Here is a 22584-nt window from a genome sequence, read left to right on the forward strand (position 1 = left end):
CTGACCAGTGTGGTGCTGCTGTTGGCCATTGGTCTCTGTGAGCTGCTGTGACGAGAACCCGCATCCCCCGCTGAGCGAGTGAGCGTGGCCTCGCCCTGGTCAGCACAGCCGGCCCACACCTGCTCTACGCTGGACATCAGGCAGCTGGCGCTCAGCGCTCTGAGCAGCCACCCCGAGGCCACCCTGGACCTGGAGTGCCTGGGTCTGTGGGATATTTACTGTCTTGAAAGTCATCTGGGGGCCAGCGCGATAGTACACAGGTAAGGCGGCTTCCTTGCATGCGGCAGACCTGGGTTCGGGCCCCAGCATTTCATATGGTCCCTCGAGCACCACCAGGGGTAATTCCTGAGTTGCAGAGCCAGGAGTAACCCAAAAGGTGTGACCCAAAAAGAATAAAACAAACAAACAAACAAACAAAAAAACCAGTCATCTGATGTAGTTCCCCACCATGCAGCTGAGCAAAGAGACCATTTTCATCCCTAAGGACATGGAGACTCAGAGGCGCCGAAGGTGAATTGGCTCATGCAGCCAGAGAGAAGCGGGGCTCTCGGGCCAGGCGGGACGGGGACCCAGAGTTCTCCCACCTGCTCTCCTGTTTGTGACCGATGCTGGCAGCTCTGATTGGGGCCTAGTGTGTGGTGCCAACCCAGATTCTGGCTGTGCAAAGGAGAAAGGTTCTTGGATGAGCAAAGAGGAAAATTTACTGGGCAGGCTTCCAGGAGAACTAGGGTCTGAAAGAGGCAGGGCTTTTCCTTTCTCCTAGCATGATATCAAGGCAAAAGTCTAATACTTAATAGTAATAATAATAGTAAAAAAAATCTCATCTCCTTGAATCCTGCCCACAATGTACAGCTTTAGAAAATGATGAGGTGGAAGGAGTCCCACAGACTCTGAATTAACCCTGTAGGCTGTCCCGAATGCTACCGGGGAGAAGGGGGTAGGAGCAGTGCAGGGAAGCACCCGCAGAGGGGGGCAGGAGTTCCGAGAGAAAGTCCTGGGGGAATACTTCTGCAAGATCAGGGGCTTGGAGGGGAGGCCGGTAGACAGAGAAGAGACCTCTAGGGCAGTGACAGTGAGAGACTACCGTGTGGACAAGAACTGAGTGATGAAAGGAGATACAGGGATATGTGTGGCACCTGGAGTGTAAACCACTGTACCTCAAGTGTGAGGGAGAGAAGCGAGAGAAGAGAGAGGAGAGAGCAAGTGAAAGAGGGAAAGAAGGAGAAGGAGGAGGAGGAGGAGAAGAAGAAGCAGAAGCAGCAGCAGCAGCAGCAGCAGCAGCAGCAGCAGCAGCAGCAGCAGAAGAAGAAGAAGAAGAAGAAGAAGAAGAAGAAGAAGAAGAAGAAGAAGAAGAAGAAGAAGAAGAAGAAGAAGAAGAAGAAGAAGAAGAAGAAGAAGAAGAAGAAGAAGAAGAAGAAGAAGAAGCAGCAACTTTGTAACTTGTGTATATTACAGTGACTTCACTGTCACTGTATCACTGTCCTCCCTCCCATTGTTCATCAATTTGCTCTAGTGGGCACCAGTAATGTCTCCATGGTGAGACTTGTTGTTACTGTTTTTGGCATATCAAATACACCACAGGTAGCTTGCCAGGCTCTGCCATGAGGGCAAGATACTCTCGGAAGCTTGCCGGGCTCTGCAAGAGGGGTGGAGGAATCTAACTCAGGTTGGCTGCATGCAAGGCAAACACTCTACCCGCTGTGCTATGGCTCCAGTGATTAACTTAAAAAAAAAAAAGAGAATTTTTTTTTCTTGTTCATACCACCTAAATAACAACAACAAAACAAACCAGGGCCTCACCACAGAGCACCAAAGCCAGAGTCCTTGTTTCTGGTCACCTTGGAGGAAACTAGGATATGGCAGGTGGGCGTGCAGCTCATTCGGAGCCAGATGGCCTGAGAGCATTCTGCTCCCCCCTCCCCCTTAGCCTCTTGCCAGAGGGAATTCAGTCCTTTAAATGAGCGGCCAGTGTTCCTGTATGTTCTTGCTTGTTTTGGGGTGCCACAGCCCAGGTGTGTCTAGGGCCTGTCCTGGGCTGCGCTCTGGAGGAGCCACGGGCAGTGCTCAGGGAACCAGACGTGGTACCTGGAACTTGAACTTGAACTTGGGTCAGCGCATGCAAGGCATACTTCTTATCTCCCGTACAGTTTCTCTGGTTGTGGGTAGTACCTTTTGAAAAAGGAAGTTGGTACAGCATACTGGGACCGTAGTAAAACATGGAAAAGAACAGTGAAATTTACTAAGTAAGTAGTACTTACTTGAAAGTCATATATATGCCTTGATGAAGTTAAAGAGATCAAGATCTTATACAAAACACATTGTGTATATAGTATATAATAGATATGCCATTCAATGTAGAAGGATATGAAATCATTTTTTTCTAATTTCAAAAAGTTATTTAATGTCAGCCACAATCCCCAGCACCCCACAGGATCCCTGAGCCCAGAGCCAGGAGTGAGCACTGAGCAGAGTGTGTGGGGGGGACCCTGAAACAAAACAAAGTCACTAATGTCATAAAAGAATGAAAACACTGAGCAAGGTGAAATGTTAGTATAGATAGGGGCTAATCTCTCCCGAGTATAGAAATCTTCCAGAAGCCAGAAGTAGATGAGAGAAAAAAAAAAAAGGCAAAATCGAATTAAAATAAAAAAAAAATGAAAGCATGGCTTGGAGTAAAGGTGGTACAAATGGTTCTTAAATTGATGGACAGACACTCAACTTTGTAAGAGGAAAAAGGAATAAAGTGTGCAGCCAATGTTCCCGTCTTTCAGCCTGCTAGATGAGGTGTCGCTGCAGACTGCTGACGACGCACTTGCCCTGGGCTGGGAAGGGAAGCGGGCGCTTTCTCTGAGGGGATCCAGATGCAAGTTTACTGCTTGCGACCACGCGGCTCAATTTCCTCTGAGAATTTGGGCTGCAAATCCCTGAGTCCCTGCGGGATGACCTCACTTTCACGGTGGCAGTGTTTAAATTTCAGGAGATTGAAATAACAGCATTGGCAATCGGACTCTGGCTTAATAAGTGGAGTTTATTCATGCACTCAAATATTGATTGAAAAAGAAAAGAATGAGGACCATCTATATAATGAGATGAATAAAAAATATTTATACAGTGTGGCAAAGTGAAAATACAAGGGACAGAAGTGTATACCTCTTAGAAAGGCTTCCTTTTGTGAAGGGGGAGGGGAGACTATATATTCCCATCTGAGGTATTTAAATTCTCTTTTTTTTTTTTTTTGCTTTTTGGGTCACACCTGGCGATGCACAGGGGTTACTCCTGGCTCTGCACTCAGGAATTACCCCTGGCTGTGCTCAGGGGACCATATGGGATGCTGGGATTTGAACCCGGGTCGGCCGCGTGCAAGGCAAACGCCCTACCCGCTCTGCTATCTCTCCAGCCCCTAAATTCTCTTTATTATAGAAAAATATATAGATATATGAACATGGAGAGAGAAAAGAGGGCCAGAGAGACAGTCCAGCAGATAGGGTACTAGCCTTTCATGCCGCTGTCTTGGGTCCAATTCCTGGTACTGCATATGTTCTCCTGAGCCCACCAGGAGTGATCCCTGAGCACAGAGCCCGGAGTAAGTCCTGAGCATAGCTGGATATGACCCCAAAACCAACTAACAACATCAATAGATAGAGAGAAGGAGGGAGAGAATTAGGGGGAGGGAATCTGAAATGCGACACTTAAAACTGAAAACACAGCATCAGGCCTAATTTGAAGTGTTTTAGACTCAATCATAGGAAACCGTACTTTAGCACTGAAATATGTTTAGGGTTCTCTGGGTACCGGAAAGTAAAATGTTTCTATTTGTTAGGTTGTATTTCAGGTGTAAAAGTTGTTGCCATTATTTTATCTGGAGAAGTAATGTGAGCATCCCCAGGTTCTCCACAATAGTAGGTCATCGGGCCGCCCAACAACCTACCCCATCACACCAAGGAGGAAGGCCTCCTTTCAGTCAGCAGCATGGGGGGCCCACCTGGCCTTGGGGAGCGGGATGAATGGCACGCATGAGGAGAGGGCCTTCCTTTTTAAGTCTCTGGGTTTGGGGAAAGCACAACATTCTCCCTCTGAGCAAGGCGCTAAGGACTCAGGGACTTTGAGATGAGACCATAGTTCCAGCTTCCCAGATTCTTTTTTTTAAAATTAAGTTTTCTTTTTTTTCTTTTTTATTAGTGAATCACTGTGAGGTACAGTTACAGGCTTACAAACTTTCGTGCTTGCGTTTCAGTCATACAATGATTGAATACCCATCCCTCCACCAGTGCCCATTCTCCACCACCAGTGGTCCCAGGATTCCTTCACCACTTCACCCCACACCCTCCACCCCACCCAACCTCTGTGGCAGGGCATTCCCTTTTGTTCTCTCTCTCTCTTTTTGGGTCTTGTGGTTTGTAATAGAGGTATTAAGTGGCCATTATGTTTGGTCTATGGTCTACTTTCAGCCCACATCTCCCATCCAGAGCGGGCCCTCCTAGCACCCTTTACTTGGTGGTCCCTTCTATATCTGAGCTGCCTTTTCCCCCAGCATATGAGGCCATCTTCTAAGCTGTAGAGTGATCCTTCTGGTATTTATCTCTACTATTCTTGGGTGTTAGTTTCGCATTCTGTTCCTTTATATTCCACAGATAAGAGCAATCTTTCTATGTCTGTCCCTCTCTTTCTGACTCATTTCACTTAATATGACACTCTCCATGTTGATCCACCTATATGAAAATTTCATGACTTCATCTTTACTAACAGCTGCATAATATTCCACTGTATAGATGTACCAAAGTTTCTTTAAATTAAACTGTTCTCGGGCAGTTGGGTTTTTTCCAGATTTTGGCTATTGTAAACAGTGCTGCAATGAACATACAAGTGCAGATGTCATTTCTGCTATACTTTTTTGCATCCCTGGGATATATTCCCAGAAGTGGTATTGCTGGGTCAAATGAATCTTTCCAGATTCTTAAGCCCAGGCCACTTCTCTTTCTGTGTCTGGCTTTGGTTTTGGTGTTTGGACTCCATCTGTGGTGCTGGGGACTGATCAAGCAAGAGTCCCAGCTAAGTGGCCATGTGCAAGGCAAATGCCTTTACTGCCTCTCCTGTCTCTTGGGCCCCTTTTTTTTTCTTTTGGGTCATCCCTGGCGGTGCACAGGGGTTACTCTTGGCTCTGAACTCAGGAATTACTCCTGGCAGTGCTTGGGGGACCATATGGGATGCTGGGAATTGAACCTGGGTCGGCAGCATGCAAGGCAAACACTCTACCCGCTGTGCTCACTCCAGTCGGGCCCTTTTCTCAGTATAAGTAAGAATTAAAGTTCCCAGCAACTGCGCCATTTGGGGAAACTGCCCTCAGGTCCGAGAGTGTTTCCTCAACTGTAAAAGCGAAGACAACACTTCTCCTTGGGTTGTGGGGGAAGTGGATGAGAGGCAGGCTCTAGTTATTCATATCTGGGGGGCGTGGGGGGGTGTGGGAGAACATCTGGTCCTGTCTGTGCTCAGGGCATCATGAAGGGCCTGAGATCAAACCTGGCATCACACATGCAAAGCACATGCTCAGTCCTTTGAGTTATCTTCCCAGCCCTCGTCATATTTTTAGTGGTGGAGAAATGCCTTGAGAAACTTTGCCAGTTGCTCAGCAAAATTCTAGAGAGGATTATGAAGTGGGTGGCTTGTGGCCCCGAGAAAGAAATGTGAGGATTACCTGAGGCCAACCTGGATGCAAGAACAAGAACTTAGCTGCAATGACTGAGGTTGGAGTACTGTAATTCCCCTACTTTAGAGACGTGATTCTCCTGCACTGACATGTATATACTAGGAGAAGCGAAGCTTGAAGGAATAATTTTTTTCATTTTAATGAAGAAGAAAACACAATCTTAATAGGGAACAGACACCCCAGAACTAATGTCTTCATTTACCCAAGGCTTGTCTGATTCCCTCCCCTCATCCGTCCCCACCCAGAGGTTGGGGTTCAGGAGAAGCTGTTTCAACTCTATACATATGCAAGGAACCTCTCATTTAGAAGCATTTGTTGTATATTTTCTCACAGTGGGTTGTATTTTTTCTCACAGTGGTGGATAACTCACTTAATGGGGTGGGGGGTTAAGAAATCGTTGGAAACCACCTCTCAACCCGTCCCCATGAGAATGACAGAAACAGCTGAAGCATCACTTTATTTTTTGGGGAGGTCACACCTGGCAATGCACAGGGGTTACTCCTGACTTTGCACTCAGGAATTACTCCTGGCAGTGCTCAGGGGACCAGTGCTGGGAATCGAACCTGGCTCAGGCGCATACAAGGCAAACACCCTACCCGCTGTGCTATCGCTCCCGCCCCCTGAAGCATCGCTTCCTTTGTCTGATAACAGAGTCAGAGAGCAAAGCTGTGTTTCTTCTCTGGCAGGACAAATAGGACTGGGTTTCGGCTAGGAAATTCTTGTACGGTGACAGCCTTTCCACTTAACATCTCTCGACCTCTGCCCCCTTGCCCACCTCATCTTTACTACAGAGTGTTGAGGGCATTGGGTTGGAGATAAGAAAGAGCTGACATGAGAAGGTCAAACACCAGAGTGACTTCCTCGTGAACTCCATGCTCTATGAGAAACTGTAGAATTCTTACAGCAGGAGACGACGTGGATGGCAGCGGAGCAAGCCTGGGATTTCTGAGCAGTGCGGCCCCAGGAGGACTCTGGACTTCTATGCAGAATGGGAATAAGAACCTGAGCCCAGGATGGTGGGAAGCCCTGGACGCTGGTGGACTTTGTTGGTCTCCCAGCAGAGTTCCTTTGGGGGAGGGAGGAGTCAGGGGCAGAGGCCACAGGTTGATGGGATGGGGCAGCAGAGGCAGAGCCATTGGGATGGTCTGCAGAGATTCACCTGCAGAGGCACAGGTGGGGGTGGCTCATGGGATCGTCACTAATGCCAGAGGACAGACTAGGGGACAAGGAGGCGAAAATGTGTGTCCTCTTGGGGCTGGGTTGCATTCAAGGTGCTCTGAGACATGAGTCAGGGAGGTGGACAGAGGGGAAAGCTTGGGAAGTGGTTAGAGTGGGGAGGGCTAAAGTTGAGGGAATAGACTAGAATTCCTGGAGAACGGAGCCCAGGGGTGCAGTGTCCGAGCCCAGGGCTGCCGGCCAGACTCGTGAGTGTTGGAGTCCTCCTCTGGAATGTGGTTTGATCTCTCTGAGCCTCAGTTTTGTCCTTGGTAAACATGATCATAAGGGAGCCAAAGTGGTAGCACAGTGGGTAGAGCATTTGCCTTGTGTGTGGCCAACCCAGATTCCATCTCCAGCAACCCACATGGTCCCTGGAACACTTGTAGGGATAGTTCCCGGGCCAGGAGTTACCCTTGAGCATCACCGGTGTGGCCCCCAAACAAAAACAAACAAAGAAACAAATGGTGATAAGGAATGGGATCTGGAGGTGCAGAAAGTTAGTACAGGGGTTAAGGTACTTGTCTTGCATGTGGCAGACCCCAGATGGATCACAGGCACCACAGGTAGTCCCCCGAGCATCACCAGGAGTGATCCCTGAGCACAGAGCCAAGAGTGAGTCCTGAGCCCTATTGGGTGTGGCCTAATATGTTTTTCCTACAAACAAACAAACAAACAAACAGCATCTGTCTGCTTCATTGGGTTGGTCATGAGACAAAATGAAGCCCTGAGTATAAAGCTTGTAGGAATCAGACCTGGCCCACTGTAATGCTCAATAAATCCCAACTGTTAAAACTGCAATATGAATCCCAGCACTTCATTTTTTACTCCATTTCTTTTAAACATTTAATTAATTAATTAATTAATGTTTTTATTATTAATTTTTAATTAGTGAATCACCATGAGGTACAGTTACAGTCTTATAGACTTTCATGCTTGTGTTTCAGTCATACAATGGTCGAGTGCCCATCTCTCCACCAGTGCCCATTCTCCACCACCAATGGTCCCAGCAGTTCATTTTGGAGAAAGCTCATTAGATTGGTAGTTTACTGCTTTGTTTGTTTGGGTTGCTGGTGACTTCACATACAACCCAACAGAGCATGAGTTTACAAAAGCTCAGGGAAGACAAAGTGGCATTCAAATGCACAAAGCTCCTGCAAGAGCAACAATCCCTCTTGACTGAAGAACCCTGGCCTTAATCCCAGGCTGCAGTACACGAAAGCATTGCCCAAGTCCTAGTCCCCTGATCTGAGGCTAAAGCATGCTATAGGGAATGCAAAGGCTCAAACATTCTCATTTGCCTGTGACTCATGACTTTAATTCGCATCGTTCCTCCACCCCTAGGAATGCACCAACAAATGGTCTGACTGTGGTCAGACAGAGCAGCAGGATCTGTGGACAGGGCCACAACTTTTCCGTGAAGGACGGATGCCGCGGAGAGGAGTCCAGCTCCTTCCCAGTTGGTTGTGGGAGCCTGTGTGTGCTAAAATATTGACATTCCAAGGACACGAGCGCCAACCTCAGCCCCTGGCAGCCTGCCATCGCCACTTATTGCTCTAATAACTGAATATGGCTCGGAGGTCTTTTCCTAGCTACTCAATATTTATGAGGGGTGACTCTAAGCTAATAGTGGATTTAAAAAGATTTTTTTTTAATAAACAAGTATTCCAGAGACAAGCATTCTAATGAATGAGCTGCTCAAAAGTGCTGCTTCGCCGTCCTTAGGGATCTCAGCAAACAGTTTAGAGCATCTTTCTGAGCTGGCCTTCTGTCTTCTTGGCACACTCTTTCAAATATTCTTGTTGGTGAAATTCTTTGTCTTCATTTAATTAGTTAACTGATTTTTGGAGCCAAGTGGTGCTGAGGAGACTAAGGGATCAATTTTGGTGAATCTCAGAAAGTTTTTTTCTTGAAATGGAATATTGGTTTCGAAAAGATATTCAGGGTGTTCCCATCCCATTTGTGTAATGTCATTTTTGTGCCAACAACAACAAACTGTCACTAAAACAGCCCCTTTCTTTTTCTTGCCTATGTTAACTAAGATTCGGGTGGTCATCATAAAGATGGGGTTACATTTACTTTGGAATCAAAGAATTGCAATTTACAAAGAATCAGGGGAACCTTAAAACCGCATCCCAAGGAGACGGTCTGGTTTGTACTGTTTTCCCCCTCGCTGGGGACCCCAGACCATGGGGTAGTCAGGTGAGGTCAGAGTGTTCTTGGGAATTAAGCTCACAGCCTCACACTCACCTGAGGAACTTTCCAAGCCACTGAGCCACCTTCTGGGGCCCTTCCTCTAAGAACAGAGGCCTCAAAACTGTCGGAATCACCTCAGCACTTGCGGGTGGCTTTGGGTTTTGAATTTCGGCTTTGTGCTTGCTGAAGTCTGAGCCATGTTCCTGGCCACATGTTTATGGGAGAAAAGAAGAAAATGAAGGGTCCAGGCACGTGCCTCACACATAGATTACCCCATCTTAATCCTCGATACCACATAGTCCCCTGAGCACTGCAGGGGTAGCCCCAAAAGACCTACCTCTCTGTGGGCAGACCGCTGGGATGTCCTAAGTCGTCCAGCACTGCAGGGACCAGACTTGATGCTGAGTTCCATGTAATTCTCCAGTGGAAACTCTCCAGGCACAGCCCTGGGCCCCTGGGCGCTCTTTCCTCCTGCCCTAAAAACAAGAAGAGGATGATGATAAAAAAAAAAAAACAGTTGATTCAAGTTAGCAAGCACACACTCTTCTCGGCTATCCGTGACTGGTTGGTTACTGGCTATCTACGAAGAACAGGAAGGGCAAGGGCTGGTTTTATCCTCTGCCACAAGCTCATCATCATCATTTCGTATATCTGGATCATTTCTCAAATAACTACTCACACCACAGTTTCTTAAATATTGTGTTGGGATCTTCGCTGCCAGGCGGCTTTGCTCAGATGTGAGCATAAAGAAATAATGCGAAGATAAGATAATGCCCGGTAGAAACGAACCCCGAGACATTGTCAAAAGAAGTGTGGGCTGAGGGTGTAAAAGTGGGGAAGGGCTTTGGGATAATGGTAGGGTGGTCATGGCACTCTGGTGATGTGCTTGGGGTAGTAACACTGCAGTATAAAATGATGATATTGGTGCTACTGTAAAAAAAAATAATTAAAACAGAACAATAAAGCTGGAGACATAGGACAACAGGTAGACTGCATGCTTTGCATGTGGAAAGATTTGGGTTTGATTTTTGATCCCCTGTGATCCCCTGAATATCACCAGGAGCATTTCAGGCTCTGGCACCCTGAATTCAAATAAATAGATAAAAATAAAAGAAACCAAACCAAAGGTTCAATGTGAGGTAAATGGTGCAATTTCTCAAAATCACGGCGCTGGCTCCACTTAAAAACAGCTTCCAGGTGTCAACTTTTCACACCTGCCATCAAACTGGCTTAGAAGGCTTGTTTTTAAGTCTAGTGGGAGCCTTCTAGTCCTTCGAACTTTACAGCGTTTGGGGGAAATTTTTGGTATTCTATGGATCTGTGGTGTGTAGCTGCTGCCTCTTGCCAATGTGAACGGTGAGAACGGCCAGTTTGTGTAGAGAGATACACGGACGGGGATTTCTAGGCTAACCTTTGCATCTCTAGCCACACAACCCTTTGCCTATCTGGAGGTCTGTTTCCTTAACAAAGAGGAAAGCATGTCTTCACTCACACAGGGTTCAGGTGAGAATGAAAGGAGATGTGTGACCGTATAGCGATTACTTTTTAATAAGTTAGATGCTATCTGTTGACTGTGTAGGGCATATAAGACCTTCCAGAAATTTTTAACAGCCACACACATGCATCCTGTGTATGTACCTGTATCACTGACTGCCAGGTGAGGTCTGAGGGGCCAAAGTTGTCATGTGAAGGGTATTTTAGGACTTTCAAGGCAAGGCCCAGTGATTGCATCTGGGGCACTCTGGAAGGCTGCCCAAAAGGGAGATATTGGAACTGGATTCTGGAGATTTTGCCACACTGGAGGGACATCTCAGCTAGAGAGCAGAGCTCTGCCTTCAGAGTGAGACAGGATGCTGCAGACATCAAAGACTTCTGAGGTCGTGCTTGGGAGTGGACCTCATCCTTGATTCGATAGGATCTGAGTGTTTGGGCTCCACTGTGCAGGACAGAACTGAGCCTACAAAAGGGCATGCTAAAAAAAGACCAGTTATTGAAGTTATTGTGTTGACCCAGGAAAGGTGGGGCTTGAATACAAGAGGAGAAAGCAAATCATTCTCACCATCAATAAAATCACCCGGTCTCCGAGGCTGGCTTGATCATATTGTTAAAAAATTTCCCCTCTACCTCAAGATTAAGCTGCCTCACCACCATCTTTAATTTCTTCCTTGTGTCAGTGCCATTAGTTATGGTATTGATTTAAGTGTTACGTGTTCACCATCTACAGCATGGAAGGCCCATGTGGGCAGTGCTTTTGTTTTTATTCTTTGCTCGATCCTTAGCAACAGAACAGTGCCTGAGATATAGTAGGTACATGATCAACACAAATTCACTGAAAAATAAAGCATATAAAGAAAGTTTATTGGCTGAATAAATAGATAAATAAGGCAACAGGCAGCCAGTTCCTTTTTCCACTTATGAATTAAACTTAACTTCATTCGGAAAAGCACGTGACTTGGCTCCAGAGACGCAATTGCACACATCAGCATCATGGTGTTTTGGTAAATGACAGACTCTATATTGGTGCTCTCTCTCCCTCCTCTCTCTCTCCTGTCTCTCTCTCCCTCCCCCCCCCCTCTCTCTCTCTCTCTCCTATGTGTGTAGTAGGCTACACCATCTACGTTTGCATAAATTATACTCTGTAAGGTTGTACAATGACAAAATTGCTTAACAACACCTTTCTCAGATCATATCCCTGTTGTTAAGTGCCAGACAGCTGTATAGACATGACAGAATGATTTAAAATGGCATAAAGACATCAGATCTGAAGGACAAAGAGAACTGAATCTAACACCCCAAGAGTAGGCATATGCAGGACACCCCAAGAGATGCACAAAGCAAATTCAAGGCTGAGCTTTCTGGAAGCAGAGCAGAAAGGGGGAGGGGGCTGGTTGGGAGAACCACAGTGTTCATGAGACAGAGACTTGCCATTTTCTCCAAAGCAGCCCCGTTCTTTTTCATGGTTATCGATGGCACTGAAAGTCTTCGGGCTTCACGCCGTGTGGTGGGGTGATGGAGCCAAGTCTCATGCTTACTCTTACTCCTCCACAAGAGGTGACCAGAAATCCATCCACAACACAAGTAGCTCTGGGTAGGTTAAGTAACACTCGCTTGAGAGCAGGATGGGCGGGGAGAGGAATGTCAACAGCCAGGTTCCTGCTCTCCTCTCCCCTCCAGAAGCTTCAACAATTGCTGGGCTTTATCTCCACTGATAAGGGAGAGTTACACAGAAATCTGGCAAAGCCAGTGCACGCTGTGTCCCATTGACATCTCATTCTTTGATTTGTGCAGGTCCCTTTGAAATTCCTCTCCAAAGAGAGGTTAAAGTACCACTTCAGTGAGAGGTTTGGTTTGGCTGCTCGTGTCTGGTGTGAGAGGATGTCAGGTGAGAGGGGAGAGGGAGCTGATTTGCCCAGAGATTGAAAGATGGTTTCAGCTTGAGTAACGGCTTTCCTATTTTACTGATGTTTATAAGGCACTGGAGCACATGTGTGAAATACCATAGGTTCCATGTACAGCACTATATGGTTCCCTAAGCATCTCCGGGGATAGCTCTGGGGAACCCCAGAAACATAGGATAATTTCTGCCCCAAAATATGTTTTAAAAGGATTTTTGAAACTGCAATATATCCACATGGTAAAATTTCAGATCAAGACTAAACATTCAGCCAACAATGCCACATCTTTGTGTTCCCTTGCTAAGATGTTCATATCTGTACACACACACACACACACACACACACACACACACACAGACACCCTTTCATTATATAAGTGAAAACATAGTATACAAATTTTACCCTTCCTTTTTTTCATTTAATAAAGCATGAAGAACATTTCATATAAATTCCACTTACGTTCCTTCATTTTTTTTCTTCTTTTAAAGTTTGGGTCATACCTGGTAGTGCTCAGGGCTTACTCCTGGCTCTGTGCTCAGGGTTCACTGCTGGCTGGGCTGTATGGGGAGAACCACACGGGGTGAGTGCCGGAGATAATACCTGAGTCGGCTGAGGAAAGCACCGTACCTGCTACACTATGCTCCAGCCTCTTCCTTCTTCTTCTTCTTCTTCTTTTTTTTTTTTCTTTTTGGGTCACATCCAGCAATGTGCAGAAGTTACTCCTGGCTCTGCACTCAGGAATCACTCCTGGTGGTGCTCAGAGGACCATATGGGATGCTGGGAATTGAACCCAGGTTGGCAGAGTGCAAGGCAAATGCCCTACCCACTGTGCTATCGCTCCAGCCCCTTCCTCCATTTTTTAAGTGGTGGAATGATCTTCTGTTGTACTAGCATCATCATTTATGGATCCTATTTTCTGACTGAGGGAAAACCAAAGAAATTGGAATATTCAGTGTTCTAGAAGACCCTCCTTTTTGGTTTCATTTTGGGGCCTCACCCATCAGTGCTCAGGGTCTGATACCTGACTTTGTGCTCAGGAGTGATCCCTGGAAGTGCTTGGTGGATCCTATATGGGTGCTGGGACTCAACCCAGGGACAGCCATTTGCAAGACAAACACCTTAACCCCTGCACTATGCCTCCGGCTCCTCTAGAAGGAAATTGGAGTGAAACTCAGCAAGTTTGAACTAACCTAAATCCAACTTATGAAAGAGACTGCTTTCCAGAGGTGTGGGCAGGATTAAGGGAGCCGTGACGGCTGCTTTGGCTGTCAAAGCTTAGCTTGTTTTTTGACCTTTTGTTCTGAAGGACAATTTCACCGAGTACATGATCGCCTAGTGGGAACTGTTTTCTTTCTGCACTTTGTTGTCTGAGTTTCATTGTTTCTGATCAAAGGAACTTTCGTTTTAATGGTGTTCAGTGGGAGGTTTCCTTGGCTTCTCTGCTTTTCTTCTCTTTGTGATTAATGCACGACTTGGTGTTTTGTTCTCTTCATGAATGAATTCAATGACCTGCTTAATGTGAATTATAACAATACATCAGCTACAGAAAATTCTTTTTCTTTACACCTGCCTCCCATCTACCATTCACTTATTTATTTTTTAAACTTTATTTTATTTTGATAAAGTTGTTCATAATAGTTCATCACAGATAATATTCAAACATCAATCCCACCACCATGCACTTTCCCACTACCATAAGAGTAAGATGTGTGAAGATTGTTGTATTTCAACCAGGAGTCACAGAAGCCCTTGTAGAAGAGATTACAAACATGTGTGTTGAACTCAAACAAATGTGTGCTACTCTTGGTACATTAGTGGACTAGGTTATAAGATGTTGTGTGGCCACGAATGTGGCCTCATGCTCCAGGAATTCTGAAATTTAGAGTATGATTATAGAGCAGATTCACTCATGGGTCAGGCCTATGTCACTCTCTTCTCGGTTGTTGATGAGATTATGAGGTTCTGGGGCAGTTTGTGGGTGTGACTTCCAAGCTACTGGAAAACTGGGGAGCTGTGGGGAGGAGGCCCAGTCCCATTCCAAGTGAGCTTGGAGATCTCAGTCACGGGTCCGACATACCTGGTTTCTTCTGCAGGTTCCCTTGTGGGTGGGCCTGTGGAGAGAGGCCTTCAGCATGGCTGTGCGGTTGGGTTCTGGAGGTTTTCCACTGCTGGTGTTCTGCTGGAGCAGGGAGGGAAATTCAATCGTCTCCCTCTGAGTTGCCCCAGTCCAGAAGATTCTTATTATTCATCGTTTCAATTAGTGTTTCTACTCTAGTTTCTCTTTCTCTTCCTCCAGTTCTACTGGGGTGAGAGTTGGCCTGACTGTGTGATGGTGAAGGCTCGGTGCTCAGGGCTGGTGGTGGCAGTGCTGGGGGCTTCAGGGCTCAGGGGACCGTCTGGTGCCAGGGAGAGAATCTGGGGCATCCACATGTCAGTTATGTTCTTTGGATCCTTAAACTAGCTCCTAGCCTGGCAATTTTTAAATGAATGATGGATAATTTTCGAAAGTGTGGATGCATGTGTGGAGTTTCACCCTGCTGAGCTCAGGACGGTGAGGCCCAGGGATCATTCCTGGTGGGACCCAAGGGAACATACATAGCGCTGGGGATTGAACAGGGCAGCTGCCTGCAGGAGAGCACCTTAGGTCCCATACTCTCTCGCTGGCTCCTTGTGTTAAAAACTAAGCTGTTAAGTGAAGGGCTGGAGCGATAGCACAGCAGGTAGGGTGTTTGCCTTACCTGCAGCTGACCCAGGTTCGATTCCTCTGCCCCTCTCGGAGAGCCCAGCAAGCTACCGAGAGTATCCCACCTGCATGGCAGAGCCTGGCAAGCTACCCTTGGCATATTTGATATGCCCAAAACAGTAACAACAAGTCTCACAATGGACACGTTACTGGTGCTCGCTTGAGCAAATCAATGAGCAACGGGATGACAATGACAGTGACAGTGACAGTTAAGTGAAGGATTAGAATTTGGAGATCAATGTTATAGAGTAACTATTTCAGAAGTGAATATGGGGTATATAACTTTCTAACCAGAAAGAGAGGGTGTTGATTGAGGCAGGAAAAATTGATCCGACCAAAGGAAAATAGAAATAGTGAAAGAAAAGAAATAGTAAGAAAAAAATTTACCCCCAAAGTAGGTGGTGGAGTGAGGAATGGTTATAACAATGAATAAAGAGACACAGATCTCTTTTTTTTCTTTTTTGGGGGTCACCTGGCGGTGTTCAGGGCTAATTCCTGACTCTGTGTCAGGGATCACTCCTGGTGGAGCTTGAGGAAGCACATGGGATGCTGGGAGTTGAACCTAGGTTGTCTGTGTGTAAAGCAAATGCCCAATCTGCTGTACTATCTCCCCAACCCCAGGATACAAATCCTTTCAATGAAAAGGATTTTAAAACATTACTGAGGAATTTGAAAACTGAACAAACATTTGAAAAACTTAATTCTCACAATTGAAGGTAAAGAGAAAAAGGTGACAAGTCTGTGTCAACAGAGTAGATCATTCAGATTATAGAGCAAATTTTTCTAAAGACACCAATGACTAAAATTGAATTAAGAATAAAGCATGTGAAAGGAACTGTAACCAATCAAGAAACTGAATTAGTAAAAATAAAAATTTACCAGAACTAAAGATCACTTTTAAATGTTTCATGTATGAATTCTATTTCTTTTTTTTTTTTTTTTTTGCTTTTTGGGTCACACCTGGAAATACTCAGGGGTTACTCCTGGCTTTGCACTCAGGAATTACTCCTGGTGATGCTCAGGGGACCATATAGGAGGATCCTGGGAATAAAACTTTGCACGGGTTGGCTACGTGCAAGGCAAACGCCCTTCCTGCTGTACTATCGCTCCAGCCCTTTATTTATTTATGAATTCTAAATATAAATATTCTAAAATAAAAATTCTAAATATAAGAATAACTAATAAAAATTCATTCAAAACTCTTCTAAGAAGTGGAAGAGGAGGGAATATGTTTGAATTCATTCTCTGAGGTTCTAAAACCAAAGACATCACAAGAAAATGAAATTACAGATCAGGGCCCAGGGAGCTAGAAGGCAGGTTAACGCACTTAACTAACTCAACTAACTCGTAGCTGCTACTGTGACTCTGGTTTGACCCCTGCCACCCTGCATGGTCCCCTCAGCACTGCCAGGTGTGGTCCCTGAGCACGGAGCCACTGCTGGGTGTGGTTTGTAAACCAAAAGCACGAAACTAGAGATCAACGTTTCTTATGAACATAGATACAAAGCTACTCCTCAAAATCCAAACAAATGAAATTCAGAACAGATAACTGAGGATAGTTAGGAGATGAAGCCACAAACCACCTTGATTTTGTCTTTCAAAACCTCAAGTGAACTCTTTAAACAGAGACAGTTCCTGTGTGTCAGTACTAACTCACGAGTTGACTATAAAGGATGAATTAAATTTAAGATCTGTATTTTATTAAAAGTTATGCCAAGTCTGTAAGTGAAAGAATCTTCATTCACCAGATAAAGATATCTTTCAGATGTTAGGTGTCACACAAATGTGAAAAACTAAAGATGTTCCTATGAAAATCAAGAGTAAGACAGAAATCCCACTTTCTATGCCTCCAATTTATCATTGCAAAATTCAGTCAAAGGAAGATAGATTACTACTATTGTCATAAAACTAGAAAAATATAAATATTTTGAGGGGAGAGAGAATGGTCTCATTATTTGCACATGACATGATTGTTTGCTGAAAATTCAAGGAATCAAAAATAAAAAAAACAATTAAAACTAACAAAGGATTCCTGTGGTTTCTGGATATAATGTTAAAAATGTTGATAGGGACCAGAGATGGTACGCCAGTAAGGCTCTGGTTCCTCACACTGATCTGGGTTCAATCCCTGAGCCCCCATATGGCCTCCTCAGCCTCCCAGGAGTGGTCCTTGGGTGCAGAGATAGGTGTAAGTCCTGAGCACCACCGGGACCCCCCAAAGACAGTTAGTAGATTCTTTTACATACCCCCAACAATCATAAAATTCCATAGACAAAAAATCTCCATTCACAAAAGTGTCCAAACTAAACTAAAATTAAAAACCTAGACACAGACCAAATGTCTACAATGTCTACAGACGCATACAGGTACCCAAAAGAACTTTGGAATACATAGAAGGATATTATATACTTCAGAATGGAAATATTGTAAATAAACATGTCCTTATAATTTAAAAATTCACTCATTCAACATAAAAACCAATGAAATTTTTCACAAGATTCAATGAATGGATGCTAAAATGTACCTGTAATAGGACGTGTAGAAGAATTCTAGTAAATTATGGAAAAGGGGGATGGTGAGGGATGAAGCACTGGTGACTGGGGATCACTCGCAGCGTGTGCGTGGGGACCATGTATGAAACCAGGGTTTCCCACTAGCCCTTAGCCCTGAATTCTCATCCTTAAGGTCCCTGGAAGGGTTGGAGGTGGTGGGTGAACTTCCCCAGCCCACGAGGACACCCTCTCATTCCTGCAACCCCGCTTCCCTGCGTGTAAACAGTAATTGGCAGGGCCGGAGCGGCCGCACCTGGCGGGTCCTGCTCCATCCATTTTGAAGAGAGCAGGTCTGGGCCAAGGTCCTTCTTGCTTTTTGTGCTCCACCCGAGCGGTGCCCCCCACCCCCTGGGCTTAGAGTCAGGAGACAGTGGCCCCTGGGGACAGCTGCATGGCAGTCTGTGCTGGGAAACCCGACATCACCGTAATGAGAAGTGGTAAGAGCTGATTAAGGTGCTGCTCTGTAAAGACAGGTCTGATGCCGCGCCACCGACGCAGCTGCTCTTCTTGATACGCAGCCAGCCGGGAGACTCTGCAGGGTCCCCTGATGCCGTCCAGCCTCCAGAGAGCCCTGGGATTTCCAGACGTGGCTGGCTTCCTCAGAAGGGATTGCATGGCTGGCCTGTGCACAGTGCCAGATGGAAGCCTGACTGGGGGCCCAAGAGATGGCTAGCCACGCTTTGTGTGCAGGGGGTGATTCTCCGAGCACGAAGCAGGGAGTAAGTGGTCCCTCCAGACCGCGTGGTGTGACCCCACAAACCCAAAGAAGCAAAGAACAATAAAGCCCCAAACCTCTGATTCTCCACAGAGAGGGGGCTGGTGGGTTTCCGAGGACAGCTGTAAGTCGGAAACACAGTGGGGACAGAATTAAGCTCCTGGCAAGACAGCTCGATGGATCTGCAAAAATTGTCCCCTATTCCAGATCATTTTTTTTTTGTTGATTTTTTTGTGGCGTCACACCCTGTGATGCTCAGGGCTTACTTCTGGCTCTGCTTCATTCAGGAATCACTCCTGGTGGTGCTCAGGATACCGTTTGGGAGGTTGGGGAGGAAACCCAGACTGACTGTGTACAGGGCAGATGTCATACTAGCTGTACTTTCACTCTGGCCCCAAGATCAGATCCTTTTGGAGCCGAGAAGAACCCAAGAGACCAGCTAGTGGGCCCCAAAGTATCCATGTAGAGCTTTAAAGTGTCGGACCAGAAACAGTGCAGGGTAAGGCACTTGCCCTGCTTGTGGCCGACCCCAGTGTGACCCTTGGCATCACATATGCGCTCCCTCGCAGGGCCAGGGGTCACTCCCGAGCACATAACCAGCAGTATTCCCCAAGGACCACCAGGCATCACTCCTGAGCATTGCCCCCTGCCAGTAGGACCCCGCCCCTCCCCCACACCGAAAGCCCTCAAGCCTGTGAGGATTTCAGCACACAGGACAGCGTGAGGATGGATACAGTGACATCGTTCCCTGTGCCGCTCAGAAGAAGAGCTCAGCTCTCAGGGCTGTGGATGCCCCTGATGCCCTCCCGAGGGACTTCCTCTTCCTGCACCCCAGAGGGAACTTTATCCTGAATATACTGATCATCAGCCCAGTTGGGGAAAGCAGGAAAAAAATAAGGCCAGCTTTCAGCATGTGGGCTGGGTAACATGTCTGGGGAGCCTCCAAGGGGTGCTCAGGGGAGCTGGGGGTCATGCAGGGCCCCCTGGGTGGTGCTGGGGCCACTAGGGTCATGCCTGGGGTGCTCAGGGGCCTCTAGATCTACACTAGAGGTGTCAGTGGTCACTCCCAGTCAGACACTGGCCTGGCATGTGCCCTCACTTCCGTGCAATCTCCAGGGCCCGGGAATCTGTATTTGCAACACATCGGCCAAGTGCCTCCATCAATGAGTCTGATGAAGGGAGCACCAAAAGACCACCCAACTGCCTGCACTTCTGAGCCCTAAATTCAGGTCAGGGATGGGCCAGGGAAGGAGCACCATGGCTTGAGCACCGGCTTTGCATTAAGGAGTCTGGGTTCTATCTCCAGCACCACACGGTCCCCCAGGTACCACCTCAGACTGACCTCTAAGTACCAAGCCAAGAGGGACCCGTGAGCACTGACAGAGCTAGCCCCCAAACAACCACCCAAAGAGTCACTCGATCCTAATGTTGATAAAGAAATAACATTGCTTGGAGTCCTATCTGATGGGCGCATTAAAGCTCTCCGAGGAAATTGGGCTCCGGAGACAGCACAAGGCTTAAGGCCCTTGCCTTGCACACGGGTTATCTTTGTTCAATTCCTGGTGCCATACAGTTTATCAAGAACTGCCAGGAGTGAGTCCTGAGCACAGATTCAGGAGTAGGTCACAAGCACTTCTGGGTGTGGCCCAACCCCTCCCCTCTCCCCACACACCCTGCCAAAATAGCCCTGTAGAGTTTCTAAGAACTTACAAGCCACGTTAAGTGAGAGCTCCTTCAGTCTTTAGCTTTGTCACCTGTGGAAAGGGAATAACTGAGGCCAGGAAGCCCCTTGCTGCCCGCCAGGGCCTCGTGGTCAGGACCTGTGGCTACTCCAGTGCAGGCCTCTCCCTGCCCACAATGGGTGCTCCTTCCTCTCAGGAGGCCTCCTCTTCCTCTGAGAAACAAGTTCTTCCTTGCGAGCAGAATCCTACAACAGCCTCTGTCACAATTAGTTCCTCTCTTTGGGGGCCCCAGGATTAAACTTCAGAGCCACATTCCAGAAAATTTCAGACAGCTGCCTCCTCCTCTCCTGCTCTATAGTTCAACTCTATTTTTTTTTTTTGGCTTTTCTGGTCACACACAATGATGCACAGGGGTTACTCCTGGCTCTACACTCAGGAATTACTCCTGGCAGTGCTGGAGGACCATATGGGATGCTAGGAATCGAACCTGGGTCGGCTACATGCAAGGCAAATGCCCTAGCTACTGTACTACCACTCCAGCCCCATATAATTCAACTCTAGAGGTCCCAACCCACTCCTGGGAAAGTCATCTGGGAAAGTCCCTTTAAGCATCAGCAGTATCCCCAGACGTGACCTCAGGCAGGCATCATTCCAGCAAGGAGGGAAAGGGGGGTGATGGGGTTAGGGGTTCAAGGATGGACCTTGACCCTGTGGGTAACAGAGTTCTCTGGTTCAATCATCACGGGCGCTATGGACTTAGTGGAATTTTTATTTGATTCTTCATGAGCTATCTGTGCTGGCATTGATGTGAAGTGACTTGTAAGTACTTGGTTTGTTTTGGGTTTTGTGTTGGGGCCATATTTGGTGGTGCTCAAGGCTCAGAGATCACTCTAGGCATGGTTTAGGGGACCATATTGGGGTGCTAGGAATTAAACATGGGTGAATCATTTGCAAGGCAATCATCGTACCCACTGTACTATCTCTCCAGCCCTGATTTATGTTTTAAAGACCAGGGTTGGAGTGGGGGGAGGGTCTGTTCCTGGTGTTGACCCTGGGGGAAATAGGAGAAGAACCCAGTAAGGACAGGAAGTATTGCTAGCTTATTTTATCTTGAATTTCATTTCTATGTTGAATAGCACTCATCTTCATCAACAGACAGCTATTTGGTAAATCCATTATACGTATATGGATGAACGAGTCCCTAGCCACCCCCGACAAGGACACATTCCTAACACTTAGCCTCTGGGGTCACGCTGGGCCTTGGACATGAATGTGTCTTGTGCCCTGGACAGGCCTCTGGGGCTGCGTGAGATCACACTGGCCTCCTGTATGTTCTAGTTCACTGGTTCTGTCCCACGAGGCCATTAGCTCCCTGCAGGGCTGTGAGCGGCGGGAATTGTGCTTCTGAGTATGGCGGCCGAAGCCTAGTATGGCCACGGGTCCCCTTCCCTCCTTCCTCTCACCCGGCTTCGCGGACACATTTTGGAGGAAAGTGCCACTGTCAAAATATGACTTGTGCAATAAGAAGACACCCTGGAATAATAATAATCATAGAGGCTAGTTACTGAGTCCTTCCTCTGTAAAAGGTGCTCAGTATTTTGCCCGTTTCCCTTCATTTTTACACCAACCCTGGCTAGACGGTATTGATGCATGGGAGAGTGAAGACCCGCGGCGGGATGGACCCAAGGACACCAGGCTGGTGTGTGGCAAAAGATGGCTTTGGGCTGGGCTTCTGTCTGTTGGATCTGACAACAGGCATTTATTCTAACCAAGTGCGGTTATTTGGCTTGGGTTCGAGGATTGAACTCTTAGTAAAATCACCCTGGAAGCAGGAGGAACACTTGTCCTTGGGAAGGTTGCTAATTTGATTCTGCTTCAATTTCCTCATCCATAAGATGGGTGTGGGGTGGGGTGTCACCATTGAGGATGTGGCTCAGTGGTTAAGCCTGTACCCTTCATGTGTGAGTCCTTGGGTGTGAAACCAGTACAACAACAACAACAACAACAACAACAAAATAATAATTATCATAATGTCGGGGCCAGAGCAATGATAGTATAGAAGGTAGAAAGTTTGCCTTGCATTGTGACCAACCTGGGTTCAATCCCTGGTATCCCACAGGGTTCTCCTGAGCCCTACCAGAAGGAATTCCTCAAAAAAAAATTTTTTTTATTAGTGAATCACCATGAGGGTACAGTTACAGATTTGCACATTTTCGTGCTTGTGTTTCCGTCATACAATGTTGGAGAACCCATCCTTCCACCAGTGTCCATTCTCCACCACCAATAAGCCCAGTATCCCTCTCATCCCCCAATCCCATCCCCCCCATCCCACCCCGCCTCTGTGGCAGGGCATTCCCTTTTTTCTCTCTCTCCTTTTGGGTG

The sequence above is a fragment of the Sorex araneus genome, chromosome 5 (assembly GCF_027595985.1).
Source record: "Sorex araneus isolate mSorAra2 chromosome 5, mSorAra2.pri, whole genome shotgun sequence".
Classification (NCBI taxonomy): Eukaryota; Metazoa; Chordata; class Mammalia; order Eulipotyphla; family Soricidae; genus Sorex; species Sorex araneus.